Here is a 15,274-nt window from a genome sequence, read left to right on the forward strand (position 1 = left end):
AAGCCACTCCCGCAAGTGACTCCACTCAGCCGAGAACGCATCTCGAGAACCAAAGACAAACAATCACAGACAGCTGCAACACAACACAACCAACAGACTGTATATACCGACTGACCACCGTACACATACTGCCACACAAACACAACCACAATACAACAACAATACAACCACAACGACCGACTCACTAGACCATCTACAGAAACTGAGTAGGCGAACCTACCTTTAAGCAACTGCAACCACTCCATGCCAACATACGAAACATCCGGCAATCAAGCAACACCTATAACCACAACACAATCATCTATCACTACCAAGCAAACCCTAACTGCAAAGACAAGGATACGGATGATGATGACGACATACCTACAAGAAGAAACCCGGCAACAGACCGCTACCCGACTCAAGTTACGCTCTCCTAAGGCAGAAGAACCTGCAAAGGCTTCCATGGACGTTATATGGTGAAGGGAAGGGAAGGAGGCGACCTAAGGGTCTGAAGAAATGAGGCGGAAATGGTTTGCGGATTGAACAAAATGCGATTATAAACCCTCGCTGAAAACCCGTTACTCGATCGAGTGTCCCACATACTCAATCGAGTGCCACCCTACTCGATTGAGTATCCAAGCTACTCGATCGAGTAGCCTTTACTCTATCGAGTACCACGCACAACTCACAACCCAAGGTAACTTGGCACGTACTTCTAAGGATTATTCCCGCTCCCAAGGTAAGTCAACGCTGGTCAATGGGTCTCTAAAAGGGCGGGTATTACAAGTGTAGTTTTGAATAGTCATCTGATCCGTCCTATATCCGAGTTAACCGGAGTCGGGATCGTCCTAGACTAATGCTGGAAGGGAACATGCCCTGTACCTGACGGCCATATAAGGCGCGAGCCAGCAGGCGATACAAGGGGCCTCCCTCGGGTTTTGAAAATGAGAAATGGGGAGCCTGTTTAGGCGCGGGTTAGCCCACGATTTATGTGCCGTGTTCGGACCTTTTAGAAAACGTTATAAAACGTGTTGAAAATGGGTATTTGAACCCGGTTTGATTTGAAAGGGTCGTTTAGACCGCATTTGTTGATTTGAAGAACTCAACTCGAATAATCATCATTATTATGATAATATTCGGTGTCGGGTTCGATTTGACAAACTTGACATGAATAGTTTTGAAAATTATTATGGACTAATTGTTTTAAGTCCATTTGAATGTAATTAGTCGATACTCATCATCGTACCCGGGTTAAAATCCGGCATGGTATGTAGAACCAAGGATGACTTTGTGTTGGTGACTAATATGTTTGTTTGAAAATGTAAAGAAATGAAATAAAAGGCTTTAAAATACCTTTTAAATGTCATTAACCAAATATTATCACTGAAACACGGATTTAACCGTCATGGTATGAGGAACCATGGGTGAAAAATGCTTTATGGTCAAAACAAGTGAAATAAAATAACAATGGTTCAAAAATACTTGAAATGGTGAAAACCGATTACAAATATGAAAAATAGATTTAGGGAAATGACGAGAACAAACACGGTTGATCTCTGGTCTGAATACCCCATTTAGGCGCGGGCTAGTTGACGACCTAAGGGGCTTCTGCCTCAGACCAAAAATCAGTTTTGGCTCGTTTATTCCATGTTTTGGTTCCTGTTATGCATGTTTTAGCATGTTAGAGTCATGAAACAAATGAAAACATAATAAAAGAGGATTTTTACACCCTCATACTTACATGTTTGGTTATGGCGAGTGACCGACGTAAGTGTAACAACTCGTTTGATCGGAAAAAACTCGGTTTAAAACCGTTTTGGTAAGTAAAAAGAGTGTTTTAAAAGTTTAGTGATGGTGTAGTGGTCGAAATGGTCGGTCAAGTGATTTAATGCACGATGACGATACCAAACAATGTGTAAGGCTCGTGTTTACGATCGGTAGGTCGTAAATACGCGTCGGATTGTGACTTAAGAAGTCGAGTCGAGAATTTTAAGGGAGAAAAGAGGGGGCGGACACTCGCGTAAGTCTCAAATGGGTGGCATATGAGGGGTATTTATAGGAGAATGAGTGGTTGTGTGAGTTTTGAGCGACGTGGCCGCCTGGGCTGCTCAAAGAGGCGCGAGCCACGTCGCGGGTCTTCGAGCTGTGTTGTCGCTTTCACAACAAACGCAATCATGATTTGTTCTATCCTAGGTTTTGTAGTCACATGTTTGGTACTTGACCATTCATGAATCCGGGAAAACTTAGCATAAAAGGTTTGAAATGTTTGTTTTTTGTGGTTGACTCGGTTTGCCTCGTTGTTGGAGTCGGGATTTGAATTTTTGAGTCGGTTTTTGGTTCGGTGTCGGTTTTGACTCTAGTTAGTGTCATTGCGACCCCGTAGTCGTGCATTAAACACTCCAGGTATTTTTGAAATGTTTTATTTTCGAAATCGTTTTAAGTTTTTCGACGTAAAGTTGTACACAAACTGTCGATCAAACGCCGTGATTCCAAAGCATGTGGTAGTCCGATAATCATCGGGTGTTTGTTGGAGTCTCAGTAGATACTGGGTATCTACAGAGCCCCCACTATGACTGAGGCTTGGACAGGGCGAAAGTCAAAGTAGAGCCTGTGGGATTTATCTGTATGCATCCCTTTAACTTTAAGGATTATAACGAATTATAACATGATGAATGTTAGTCATAAAATTAAATTACATAAACAAAAGCATAAAGGATTAAGAAATAACCCTCGGTCCTAGAAAATTCGGCTAAGAACAATATCGCAATGATATTCGGCTATTAGTTGCACCCAAGACGATATGAGATATGCCCTTAACTTGTTGCTAGAATCGATCCCTCAATTTCTGTAAATTAATTAGGGTTTATCTTTTTGTGTTTTTTTTTAGATGAGAGGCAAGAATGGGAAAAAGAATTAGGTTAAAAATAAGCTCCCTCTTCCTCTTATTTTGATCCGAAAAAGAGAAGTGAATGGGGAGTCTTTTTTTCTTCCTCATTTCGGCCCAAATCCCACCGAAATAATAATGACTAAAATCCTTATTTTCGCTTATTCCAAAAATGTATAAAATGTATAAAATGTGTTAAATATAAATTGTCATCTAGTGAGGATCGAACCCATAACCTCTTGGTTTGAGTACCCTTACTATTACCACTATGACACATTCATCTTGTTGATTAAATATAACCGATTACATTAATTACGAATTAACATATTAATTCGTCCAAGCTAACATCATATACATTAATTAAATATAACTTATTATATTCAATTTACGAATTGACAGTTAATTCGTCTCAACTAATATTATTTAGTCGGCATTAAATAATTGTCTCATCAACACATTGACTAACTGTTTAGTCATATAAGGCATCAATGTGATTACATTTCCATAACCACATCTCTCAAACACATCCTTTAGGTGTGACCATTAGGGACCAGTTGATCACCGCCATCTTTATGATAATAACGTCAAACTTTCTAGCAAGCCAACCGTTATTAGGTAATCGTTAATCAACTGATAAAATACGAAGTATACCCTTGTGAACCTGTAAGAGATTTACAAATGTTATCACACTAATTTGTGGAGGACACAAGCTCCATCAAACTCCCACTTGTCCTCACAAGTGTATGTGCGATAACCGATTCTCATATCCTAAAATTTCTCCCACTCAATGTAAAACAATTTGCAAAATCTGTATTCAAAAAGGTCGTATTTTACAAGCGATCTGTATCAAGAGTGGTTTCCCCGACTAGAGAGTAACTTAGCTGATAAACGAATCATCATTCGAGCATGGCCATGCATTTCAGTTACAACTCCTCGAGTGGCCCTGACAAATAACTATACCTGATAAAGGTTGGATATTTTCCTCAACTCGAATCCTGCAGATATAAGCACAGTATGAAATGACCCAGAAAAAATCTAGTTAGCCTCCAGTTACGGCAGACCGTGAGAAAAAAAAACCAAAGTCACCCAAAAACTGCCTTAATCTCAAAAGACTGTCGATAGTCAAAAGAATCGACTCTAGGAACACAATGGATGTCCTATCCATGACCTGGCACCGAATGTTTTTAAACATTTAGGAATCCATTTCGTTGTCACAAAAAAAATTTGTCCTACGAGGTATCGTTATAATCTCGCATTTGTGATCGATCAGTCAACAGTTTGACTTATGGCTCGTTGAACCCTCCATCAATCGACTGCACAATATAATAGCTAGAGTTATCAGCTCTTGTAGGCGATTACGGACCAAAATAAAATATAATGTAATGCAGTTCACTTTGTGGCGTTCAATGTTGTCAGTACAATCCACATGAAAAACAAAATATTATATAAAAACGATGAAGTTATAAATAGTATATGAAAAAGATAATGTATCAAATCCATAATCAACTACTACAACTCAGGAACACGTTTAATTCCCATGAAAATAACGTGCCCTTCATGCTTATCAAAATTCAACGGTTTAGTGAGAGGGTCCGCGATGTTATCATCCGTCGCAATCTTGTCAATCACTATCTCTTCTTGCTCCACGTAATCACGGATCAGGTGAGCTTTTCGATGTACATGTCTAGATTTGTTGCTAGACTTTGGCTCCTTAGCCTGGAAGATGGCACCTCTATTGTCACAATAGATGGTGATCGGGTCATTCGAACTAGGAACTATCGTAAGTCCTTGTAAGAATTGACGCATCCATATCGCTTCCTTAGCTGCTTCCGAAGCGGCATAGTACTCGGATTCAGTGGTAGAATCTGCTACAACACTCTGTTTGGAACTCTTCCAGCTGACCGCAGCACCATTAAGAGTGAAGACGAACCCGGACTGAGATTTTGAATCATCTCGATCCGTTTGGAAGCTAGCATCTGCGTAACCGATTGCGCATAGCTTAGTATCGCCTCCATAAGTCAATACCCTATCCTTAGTCCTCCGTAGGTACTTGAGGATATTTTTAACAGCTATCCAGTGTGTTTCACCTGTATTCTTTTGGTACCGACTCGTCATACTCAATGCATATGCCACGTCTGGATGTGTGCATATCATGTCATACATGATTGATCCTATTGCAGATGCATAAGGAACACGACTCATGCGCTCAATCCCTTCAGGCGTCGTGGGTGACTGAGACTTGCTCAACTACATCCCAGATGTCATTGGAAGGTTCCCCTTCTTGGAGTTGGTCATGCTGAACTTCTCAAGAAACTTATCCAAATAAGACTTCTGACTAAGTGATAACGTCCGTCGTGATCTATCTCGGTAGATACGGATTCCCAAAATGCGTTGTGCCTTACCCAGATCTTTCATCTGGAAATGGTTCTTCAACCATTCTTTAACCGAAGATAGGAGAGGAATGTCATTCCCAATCAGAAGTATGTCATCGACATACAATATCAAGAATACAATCTTGCTCCTACTCGACTTGATATATAAGCATGGTTCTTCGACCGATCGAGTGAAACCATACTCTTTTATCACCTGGTCGAAATGATGATTCCAACTCCGAGAAGCTTGCTTAAGTCCATAAATGGAACGCTTAAGCTTGCATACTTTCTTAGGATGTTCAGGATCTATGAAACCTTCGGGTTGCACCATGTACAACTCTTCCTCCAAATAACCGTTTAAGAAGGCGGTTTTCACATCCATTTGCCAAATTTCATAATCATGAAAAGCGGCAATCGCTAAGATTATCCGAATGGAATGTAGCATGACTACAGGTGGAAAAATCTCATCATAATGCAATCCGTGCACTTGAGTGAACCCTTTTGCCACTAGTCGAGCCTTATAGGTATCTGGTTGCGCGCCTACAGAACGCTTTATTTTGTAAAGCCATTTGCACTGTAGAGGTTTTACCTTATTAGGTAAATCAACAAGATCCCATACGTCATTCTCATACATAGAGTCCATCTCGGATTGCATGGCTTCGAGCCATAGCTTTGAGTCGGAATAGGCCATTGCACCTTTATAGGTAGCGGGTTCATTACTCTTTAGGAGTAACACGTCATTCTCCTCGACCATACCAATGTATCTGTCCGGAGGATGAGAGACTCTACCCGACCTCCTAGGTTCCTCAGGAATATTAACTGTATCATCAGTTGGAGGAATAACTTCCTCCATCCGTTCCTCGGTTGTTGGTTCTGGAATCTCCGACAGCTCGAAGGTTCTATTACTCGTCTTGTTCTCGAGAAATTCTTTCTCTAAGAACGCCGCAATAGCCGCAACAAAAACTCGATGTTCAGTAGGCGAATAGAAGTAATGACCAAATGTTCCTTTTGGATAACCTATAAAGTATGTCTTGACCGATCGCAGGCCGAGCTTATCCTCGTGTCTCCACTTGACATAAGCCTCGCAGCCCCAAACCCGAATAAAGGACAAGTTAGGTACCGTTCCCTTCCACATTTCATATGGAGTCTTGTCGACAGCTTTAGTCGGACTTCGGTTAAGTATAAGAGCAGCTGACAAAAGAGCAAAACCCCATAATGAATCAGGCACAACCGTGTTCGATTTCTCCGTTCGGATACACCATTTAATTGAGGTTTTCCAGGTGGAGTTAACTGTAGAACGATTCCACAGTCTTTAAGGTGTTAATCAAACTCATTTGAAAGATATTCGCCACCCCGATCTGAACGGAGTGCTTTAACCTTTCTACCCAATTGGTTTTCAACCCTGTTCTGGTATTCCTTGAATTTCTCAAAGGACTCACTTTTATGCTTCATTAAGTAGACATATCCGTATCTACTCAAATCGTCCGTGAAAGTGATAAAATATCTATAGCCATCTCTAGCGGTAATTGACATAGGTCCACAAACATCAGTATGTATGAGTCCTAATAGGTCACTAGCGCACATTCCAACACCTTCGAAGGAAATTCGAGTCATTTTGCCAATGAGACATGATTCACACGTGCCATATGTAGAAAATTCGAATGCGGGAATAGTCCCATTATCGACGAGTTTCTTTACGCGTTTCTCATTTATGTGTCCTATTCGACAATGCCATAGATAGGTTTGATATTTGTCACCAACCTTTAATTTCTTATTATTCACGTGCAATACTTCCGTGTTTTGATCTAAGATATAAATTCTATTCATGGAAACTGCTTTGCCATAAATCATTTCATTGAAAGAGAAAATACAGCTATTATCCTTTATTAAAAATGAAAATCCGTCTTTATCAAGTACGGAAACTGAAATAATGTTCTTAGACAAACTGGGTACATAGTAACAGTTATTTAAAAATAACTCAAAACCACTAGGGAGTTGGATTACATATGTTCCCTTCGAGACAGCAGCAACTCTAGCTCCATTCCCGACTCGCAGGTCCACATCACCCTTTCCGAGAAGTGTGATGTTTCTTAGGCCCTGCAAATGATTACACAGATGAGAACCACAACCAGTATCAAGTACTCAAGTTCCGAAACTTGCATGGTTAATCTCAATCATATGAATATAAGATGACATACCAACAGGAACGATGCGGCCTGCTTTGCCTTGCCCTGTGAGCCATTAGTCTCACGGTAGACGGGACAGTTCCTCCTCCAATGTCCAGTCTTGTGACAATGGTGGCACTCAATGTCACCGCCCTTGCTCTTTTCCTTGCCCTGTGAGCCACTAGTCTCACCGGGCCCACTCTTACCGTTTCATGGCTTCTTGAATTTTGGCTTACCTACAACTAGGTCACCTGGAGCTTTGCCCTTACCTTTACCCTTGTTGGAAATCGTGAGAACATCCTGCTTCATGCTCCCACTTAATTTCATATCCTTCTCGGTCTGTACGAGAAGGGAGTGTAGCTCATGAGGACTCTTTTTCAAGTCATTCATGTAGTAGTTCGACCTGAAAAGGGCAAAACCATCGTGAAGAGAATGAAGCATTCGGTCAATGACAATGCTCTCACTGATTTTGCAATCAAGTGCCTCCAATTTCTCGACATTCTCAATCATGTTAAGAATGTGTGGGCTAACCGGTTGGCCCTTTTGGAGTTTCGTATCAAAGAAGCGACAGGTATGCTCAAAAGTAACGATCCTCGGTGCTTTTGAGAACTCGTAAGTGAGCGTGGTGAAAATCTTGTTCGCACCTTGGGCAATGAAGCGTCTCTGCAAATTGGTTTCCATTGCAAAGATGAGTACGTTCTTTATCGCACCCGCTTCCATAACGAAATCACTATAATCAAATGACTCATTAACTCCCGCATTGGGGCCTGGGTTTACCGGTATTGGCTCAGTTAAGTACTTGAGCTTACCTTCAGCAATGGCAGCATTCCGTAGTGCTTTCCTCCCGATCCGCAAAGTTGGACCCATCATTCTTCGATCGCGTGTCTTGATTCATGTTGTCCATAAAAACTTTCAGCCAGGACTCGCGTCCAAGTGTGGCACTAGGCATTGGGATTTCGTTATTTCCAGCCATTTGTTGTAACAGTAATGTAAACGTGTTCTACACTGCGAAAAGAAGAATAAATAATAAGCATGTGCATCGTTTTAATTTAAGTCTAATGATCTAATGTCATAACGCGAAGACTCAAGCATTTATACAATTGACCTTCCTCAAGAATTATATAAATGATCCCAAGACTCAATTATCTGTAAATTGATAAGCCAATCTTTTGGCTAATTCTACTGTTAGAATTTTTGGTCGATAAATTTCTGTAAATTCTATCTTGAGTCCATCATAATCACGAGAAACTCTTCGGACTATAATGTTGAGATAAACTAAGTCAACACAAACTACTTACCCAACGTAGAAGGGGTCATATTATGCCTACCGACGAAGAAGGGATTCATATTTGTTTGCCCTTATAAAGACTAATCTCAATTTCCGTTTTAGAGGAAGATCCCATCAACTTTATTTTAATTCATTTTAAGTGAACTAATATCTAGCATGCGTGAATGAATAAACTAAGGTGATGGCTCAAAAACATGTGACATCTGTATGTCTATGAAAACTAACATACAACCTATATGTGTCAATTTTCATGCATTTTAGTAGTAGGTGGTTTGGTTTTAGGCGGAAAATGATGCATAAAATATCATGTGAATGAAAAGCAATAGGAATGAAAAACGTAAAAAACAATAATAAAGTCCTAGTGTGGCCTATCCTATCAAAATGAACATTAAATACAAATTTGGAATCCATCCTTGGACCCGAGAATCTTGTCTCGATGTTCCATCTTGATCCATGTAGCGGGAGTAAGCTCCAATCTCCATCTTTAGTCTTCTTTGAAAATTACAGTAAATAAATTTACATAATAAACCTATTTATTACATTCTAATTTCAAAACCCAAAACTAAAGAAAAATAAAGGAGATTCGAGATTCATAATTACATAAAAATTATGTTTCCTTCATTACGAAAACATAATTAACTAAGGCCACACTAAGTATTACAAATTACAACCGATTGCAAAAAAAATATGTAAATAAATTCATTCAACGATTCATTCAACAAAAGAAAAGCATCAACTAAAATAAATAAATATGCAAGACATAATTCTTTAATTATGTTGATTAATTTTATCCAAACCACCTATTTAAATTATCAAATTAAGTGACAATTCCTCAATTAATCACATTAATTTCAATCTTAATTCATATTAAACTTGTAATATGAATTTAATCCATCAATGTTTTAAACTGCTTTAAAATAATTAGGTATCTTTTAATTATGAACCGCTTCACAATAATTAATTTGCCAAAACAAAACAACAAAAACTTCCTTTTTTTTATGGTCTCAGCAAAAAAGAAAAAAACAGATTTTTTTTTTTATTCTGCCCAGTCGTGAACAGTAATAGAAACGAAAAAAAAAAAAAATTTTCTTCTTTTTTCTCGGCTGAAAACCGAAACAAAAAAACATTAACCTATTTTTGTGTCTCGGCCAAAAAAACAGCCCAATTTTTTTTTTCATGCGGCTGAAAAACCCTAAACAACAAAAAAACAAAATTTTCTTTTGAAAAACAGCCGCACTCATCGATCGAAAAAACGAACAATTGTTTAAAGTTGCTATTTACAAGATTTGGCATATTCAACTTTTAATTTAAACACATATTCAAATTAGATAATTCAAATTTAGCCTGTTAAAAGAATATCTGAATCATGATAGAACCGTTTATCATAATTGATTTGAATTTTGTTAAGTTAAGTTATATGCCAAAAAACAGCAAAAACAATTCATTAATCCGACAAAACCAATTTCCATTTACATCCCGATTTATTAAATCAAAACATCTACAAATTATCATATTATTATCTTAACCGATTAAAAATAACAATATGAGAATCAAATGGAAATCAAAACAACAAAACCAAAAAAAAAAAAAAACGAAAACGGCAAAAAAAAAAAAATTTCTCTCGGCAAAAATTTTATTTTTTTTCACAGCCGAACCTTTTTTTTTTATTTGTTTTCGAAACCCTAATGTTGTTTACAAACAATTTTATGAAAATCATCAAAATTAAAATTCGTGGCCTTGGCTCTGATACCACTTATGGGATTTATCTGTATGCATCCCTTTAACTTTAAGGATTATAACGAATTATAACATGATGAATGCTAGTCATAAAATTAAATTACATAAACAAAAGCATAAAGGATTAAGAAATAACCTTCGGTCCTAGCAAATTCGGCCTAAGAACAATATCGCAATGATATTCGCCTATTAGTTGCACCCAAGACGATATGAGATATGCCCTTAACTTGTTGCTAGAATCGATCCCTCAATTTCTGTAAATTAATTAGGGTTTATATTTTGTGTTTTTTTTAGATGAGAGGCAAGAATGGGAAAAACAATTAGGTTAAAAATAAGCTCCCTCTTCCTCTTATTCTGATCCGAAAAAGAGAAGTGAATGGGGAGTCTTTTTTTCTTCCTCATTTCGGCCCAAATCCCACCGAAATAATAAGGACTAAAATCCTTATTTTCGGTTATTCCAAAAATGTATAAAATGTGTTAAATATAAATTGTCATCTAGTGAGGATCGAACCCATAACCTCTTGGTTTGAGTACCCTTACTATTACCACTATGACACATTCATCTTGTTGATTAAATATAACCGATTACATTAATTACGAATTAACATATTAATTCGTCCAAGCTAACATCATATACATTAATTAAATATAACTTATTATATTCAATTTACGAACTGACAGTTAATTCGTCTCAACTAATATTATTTAATCGGCATTAAATAATTGTCTCATCAACACATTGACTAACTCTTTAGTCATATAAGGCATCAATGTGATTACATTTCCATAACCACATCTCTCAAACACATCCTTTAGGTGTGACCTTTAGGGACCAGTTGATCACTGCCATCTGTATGATAATAACGTCAAACTTTCTAGCAAGCCAACCGTTATTAGGTAATCGTTAATCAACTGATAAAATACGAAGTATACCCTTGTGAACCTGTAAGAGATTTACAAATGTTATCACACTAATTTGTGGAGGACACAAGCTCCAACAGAGCCCCCAGGTCAATCGAAGATTACAACCTGGAGACCCAAGCGACGTCGAGGCGGCTCGAAAGGGATCGGGCCAAGGACCTGCCGTCGGGAAGGGCGACGCCAAGGCGACTCGAGGGTACGAGCCAGGGACCTGTCGTCGGGAACAGTTTAGAGTCTGTCGATTGTCCGTGCGGGTCGTTTAAAGTCCGTTAGACTACGTACAAAGGCTCGCCAGCCATAAGAAGGAGTCATACCTGAGGCATCTTCGGATATGTCTTCGCATGTTTGCGGATAAAGGCTCGCCAGCTGTGATAAGGAAATGTACCCGAGGCGTCTTCGGGATCTGTCCTTGGAAGGTTGCGGACAAAGGCTCGCCAGCCATGATAAGGAAATGTACCCGAGGCATCTTCGGGATCTGTCCTTGAGAGTTTGCGGACAAAGGCTCGCCAGCCATTGTAAGGAAATGTACTCGAGGCATCTTAGGGATGTGTCCTTGATGTGGTTGCGGATAAAGGCTCGCCAGCCATGACATGGTCGGTTAATGGACCATGGGAATAGCCGCGTCAAATGGGCTTGTTTTGAAAGTAGCGAACTCGTGATGCCGCTGGGGAAATAGTGAGTATGGATTTTCACTATCACTGTTTTTGGAATGAGCAGGTTCCGCGAGGAAGCCCCCTGCTGGTATTTGGAGGAATGGTGGATTTGGAATCTTCACCATTCGTCGTTCTTCTTTGAACTTGAAGTGGCGGTTTTGATCGCCGTTTGTTTTAATTTTGAAGGAAAATAGCAATTTTGAGTTTGCTATTGCGTTTGAAGTGACGGTTTATATGCCGTCGTTGACATTTGTAAGAAATAGCGAATTTGGAATCTTCGCTATTAATTGAAGTGACGGTTTATGTGCCGCCATTGACATTTGATGAGAATAGTGAATTTGGAATCTTCACTATTGATTGAAGTGACGGTTTATGTGCCGCCGTTGACGTATGTGGTGAAAATAGCGGAATTCAATTTCCAACTATTATCTTGAAAATGACGGTTTTAATTGCCGTCGCTTAAAATTTGGAGAAATAGCGGTTTTTGAATTTTCGCTATTATTTTTGAAATTTTGATGGAAAATGGTGAATTTTGATTTCACCATTATTTTTGAAATTGGCGGTTTTGATCGTCGTTTGCTTGAAATTTTTTGAAAACAGCGAATTTAAATTTTCACTATTTGTTTTTGTTTTTGAGAAAATGACGACCTTTAATATCGTCGAATGAAAACTTGAAGTTTATCACGGGAAATTGGGCTAAAGCCCAAAATCCGCTGAAAGAGCAAAGGGGAGGCCTGGTTTAGGCGCGAGCCACCTGGCGAACCAAAGGGGCTTTCCTATTTTTCTGTAAATGACGCGAGGTTGGTCCACATATCAACCTCACTTCATCTTCTTCCTTTTGACACAAAAACCCGCAAAAATCGCCATTTGAAGGACCTTTGCTAGCTTCCACTCGTGCCATCATCAACAATGTCATCTCAAGGTATGTATTTCCTCTTGATTCCATTTAAAATTGTTGATCCTTAGCTTGATTGAATTAGGGCGAAATTTACCCTAGAAAATCGAATTGGGTGTTTTTGATTGAGCCCATTTCGAGTGAAATTGATCTTTGCATTAGGTTAGAAACCTGTTTGGGAGTATAGGGGTGCTTTTAGTTTGCATTTTAGTCCCCGTTCCCGCTCCCTATGCTCGAAAAACGTGAGTGAGGCGAGAAACCGTCTCATTTCACAATGCCAAGTTTATTTTCTTGGGTAGTGGGTCCCACTAGGTTGTATTGTAGTTGGGAAAACCCGTATTTGCCATTTATGGATCTTCGTTGGATATTTGTGGGCAAAGTTGGATTTTTGCCTTTTGTGACGGTCTTACATCTGACAAAATAAGCGCCTGTTTGGGCTTGAATTGAGTCAGTTTGCCTTGAAATAGACCTTATTGGTAATTTAGGTCACCTTGAAGCGTGATAAAATCACGTTTGCCTTTTTGCGGTCGTTTTTGAAATTTTGACCGGTTTGGGCTCAAATTAGCGTATGAATTGCCTTTTTTGAGCCGTAGAAAAATACTCCATTGTGTCGGGAATGTATTTTGGGTTGTTGGCGGGCCCTGTAGGGGTCTTAAAATGCCGTTTTTTTTTTTGTTTTGATTCGTCTTTTGCTTGAAAAGAGGGGCGAGTCGTTTTTGTTTGTTTGTTGTGAATAGTTTTGTTTGGTTGGATTTTGGGCGGGATTGCCCTTGTTTTGTATTGCAGGTTTTTTGTTTGGGTTTATCCATTTCATGCCGTCGTAATGCCGAAATTTCGGCTGACGTTTTTTTGTTTGTAGGAGAGTGTTCGGGACAGACCGGGTCCGTTGCTGCGACTCTAGAGGAGTTGTTCGGGGTGGGGCCGGTTAGCACGCCTGCCGTGGTTGTGGAGGACGTCACCGAGGAGGAGAGACCTCCTGAGCAGACTGCTGGGGCCTCAAGGGCCGTCGAGGAGCGTGAGGCGCCCGTTGTTGGGGCCACTGTCACTGGGAGAGCTCAGAGTGGGTCTGAGGCTGGTACCTCTGGGAGGAGGGTTTCTTCGAGGGAGCGTCGTCCTCGGGCGACTAGGCGGTCGTTGCGGGACGTGGCCAGGGTCGTTGAGCTGGGCCCTACCCACCACGTTGAGTCTCGTGGCCATAAGAGGCGGAGAGCGGAGACAGCTGAGGACGATGCTGACGTCGCGAGTTGGAGAGCCAGGCGAGTTACGGCCCCGCGGGGGTTGCTTTTGCGGGCGGCGCCTGACTGGGCCGAGGGTTTTGACGGAAGCCAGTTGTTGCTTCGACTCGACCGACACCTTTCCTACCGTGCTCACGAGGGCTTGGTGAGTCGTGTTCCCCGATTGAATTTTGTCACTTTTGAAGTGTCGGGCCTAAATAGGCATTCTGACGTTGTCTGTTTTTGATTTCAGGAGATTGGCACCACGGGGACTTTCTCGGGCTTTTCCACCTTCTTGGGTTTCTACTACGTTCTCCGAGCCGGGATGAGGGCGTTGATAGAGAGAGGTCGGCTTTTGGGCCGTTGGTGACCTCTTGGCGGGACATTCACAGGTCTTCGATCAGGGCGAACCTGTGTTTGATCCGCGCTATGTTGGATCGGTACTGGGATACAACGTCGTCGTTCCACATGGAGTTTGGGGAAGTTGGCGTGACCTTAGAGGACTTTGCCATGGTATCCGGCCTTCCCTGTGGCGAGTTGCCCATTGAGTTTACCGAGACACCAGAGAGAGTGTCCTCTCTTGCGGTCACTGCTTTGATCGGTACTGCTTTTCCAGAGCCTTCCGACGTCACTCCGTACTTGATCGCGAGCTCGTACGTGAAGGACCACTTCACTGGGAGGGTGGCAGGTGTTGCTCTGGCGCCGTTGCCGAGCCCGGAGGCTTATGTTGAGGCCGACACGAAGGAGACGCGGCTGTGGTTGTGGTACTTCTTGGGTGCCACGTACTTTGGCGACAAGGGTGAGCGCTTTTCGACCAAGGTACTTCCTCTCCTCACCGACCTTGACACTTTGGGTCGGTTTGACTGGGTTACGCCGGCTTTGGCGAGTTTCACCCGGTACTTGCACGCGACGGTGCGTCCGGAGAGAGTGGGAGCAGGTAATGCTCCTGCTTTGGTTGGTCCCGACCTCATCTTTGAGGTACGAGTTTTTTTTTATTTTGATTTTGATTTTGATTTTGATTTTGGCAATTTTTGGGAAATTGGCTGATTTGTGTTTGCTTTGTTTGATTACAGGCTTGGTTGTATGCTTACTTCACCCCTCTGCGTCCGGGGACTACAGACGGTGTTCCCTCGGCTTACCCTGCTGTGAGGGGTTGGACAGTG

This window comes from Silene latifolia, chromosome 2, assembly GCF_048544455.1.
Source record: "Silene latifolia isolate original U9 population chromosome 2, ASM4854445v1, whole genome shotgun sequence".
Classification (NCBI taxonomy): Eukaryota; Viridiplantae; Streptophyta; class Magnoliopsida; order Caryophyllales; family Caryophyllaceae; genus Silene; species Silene latifolia.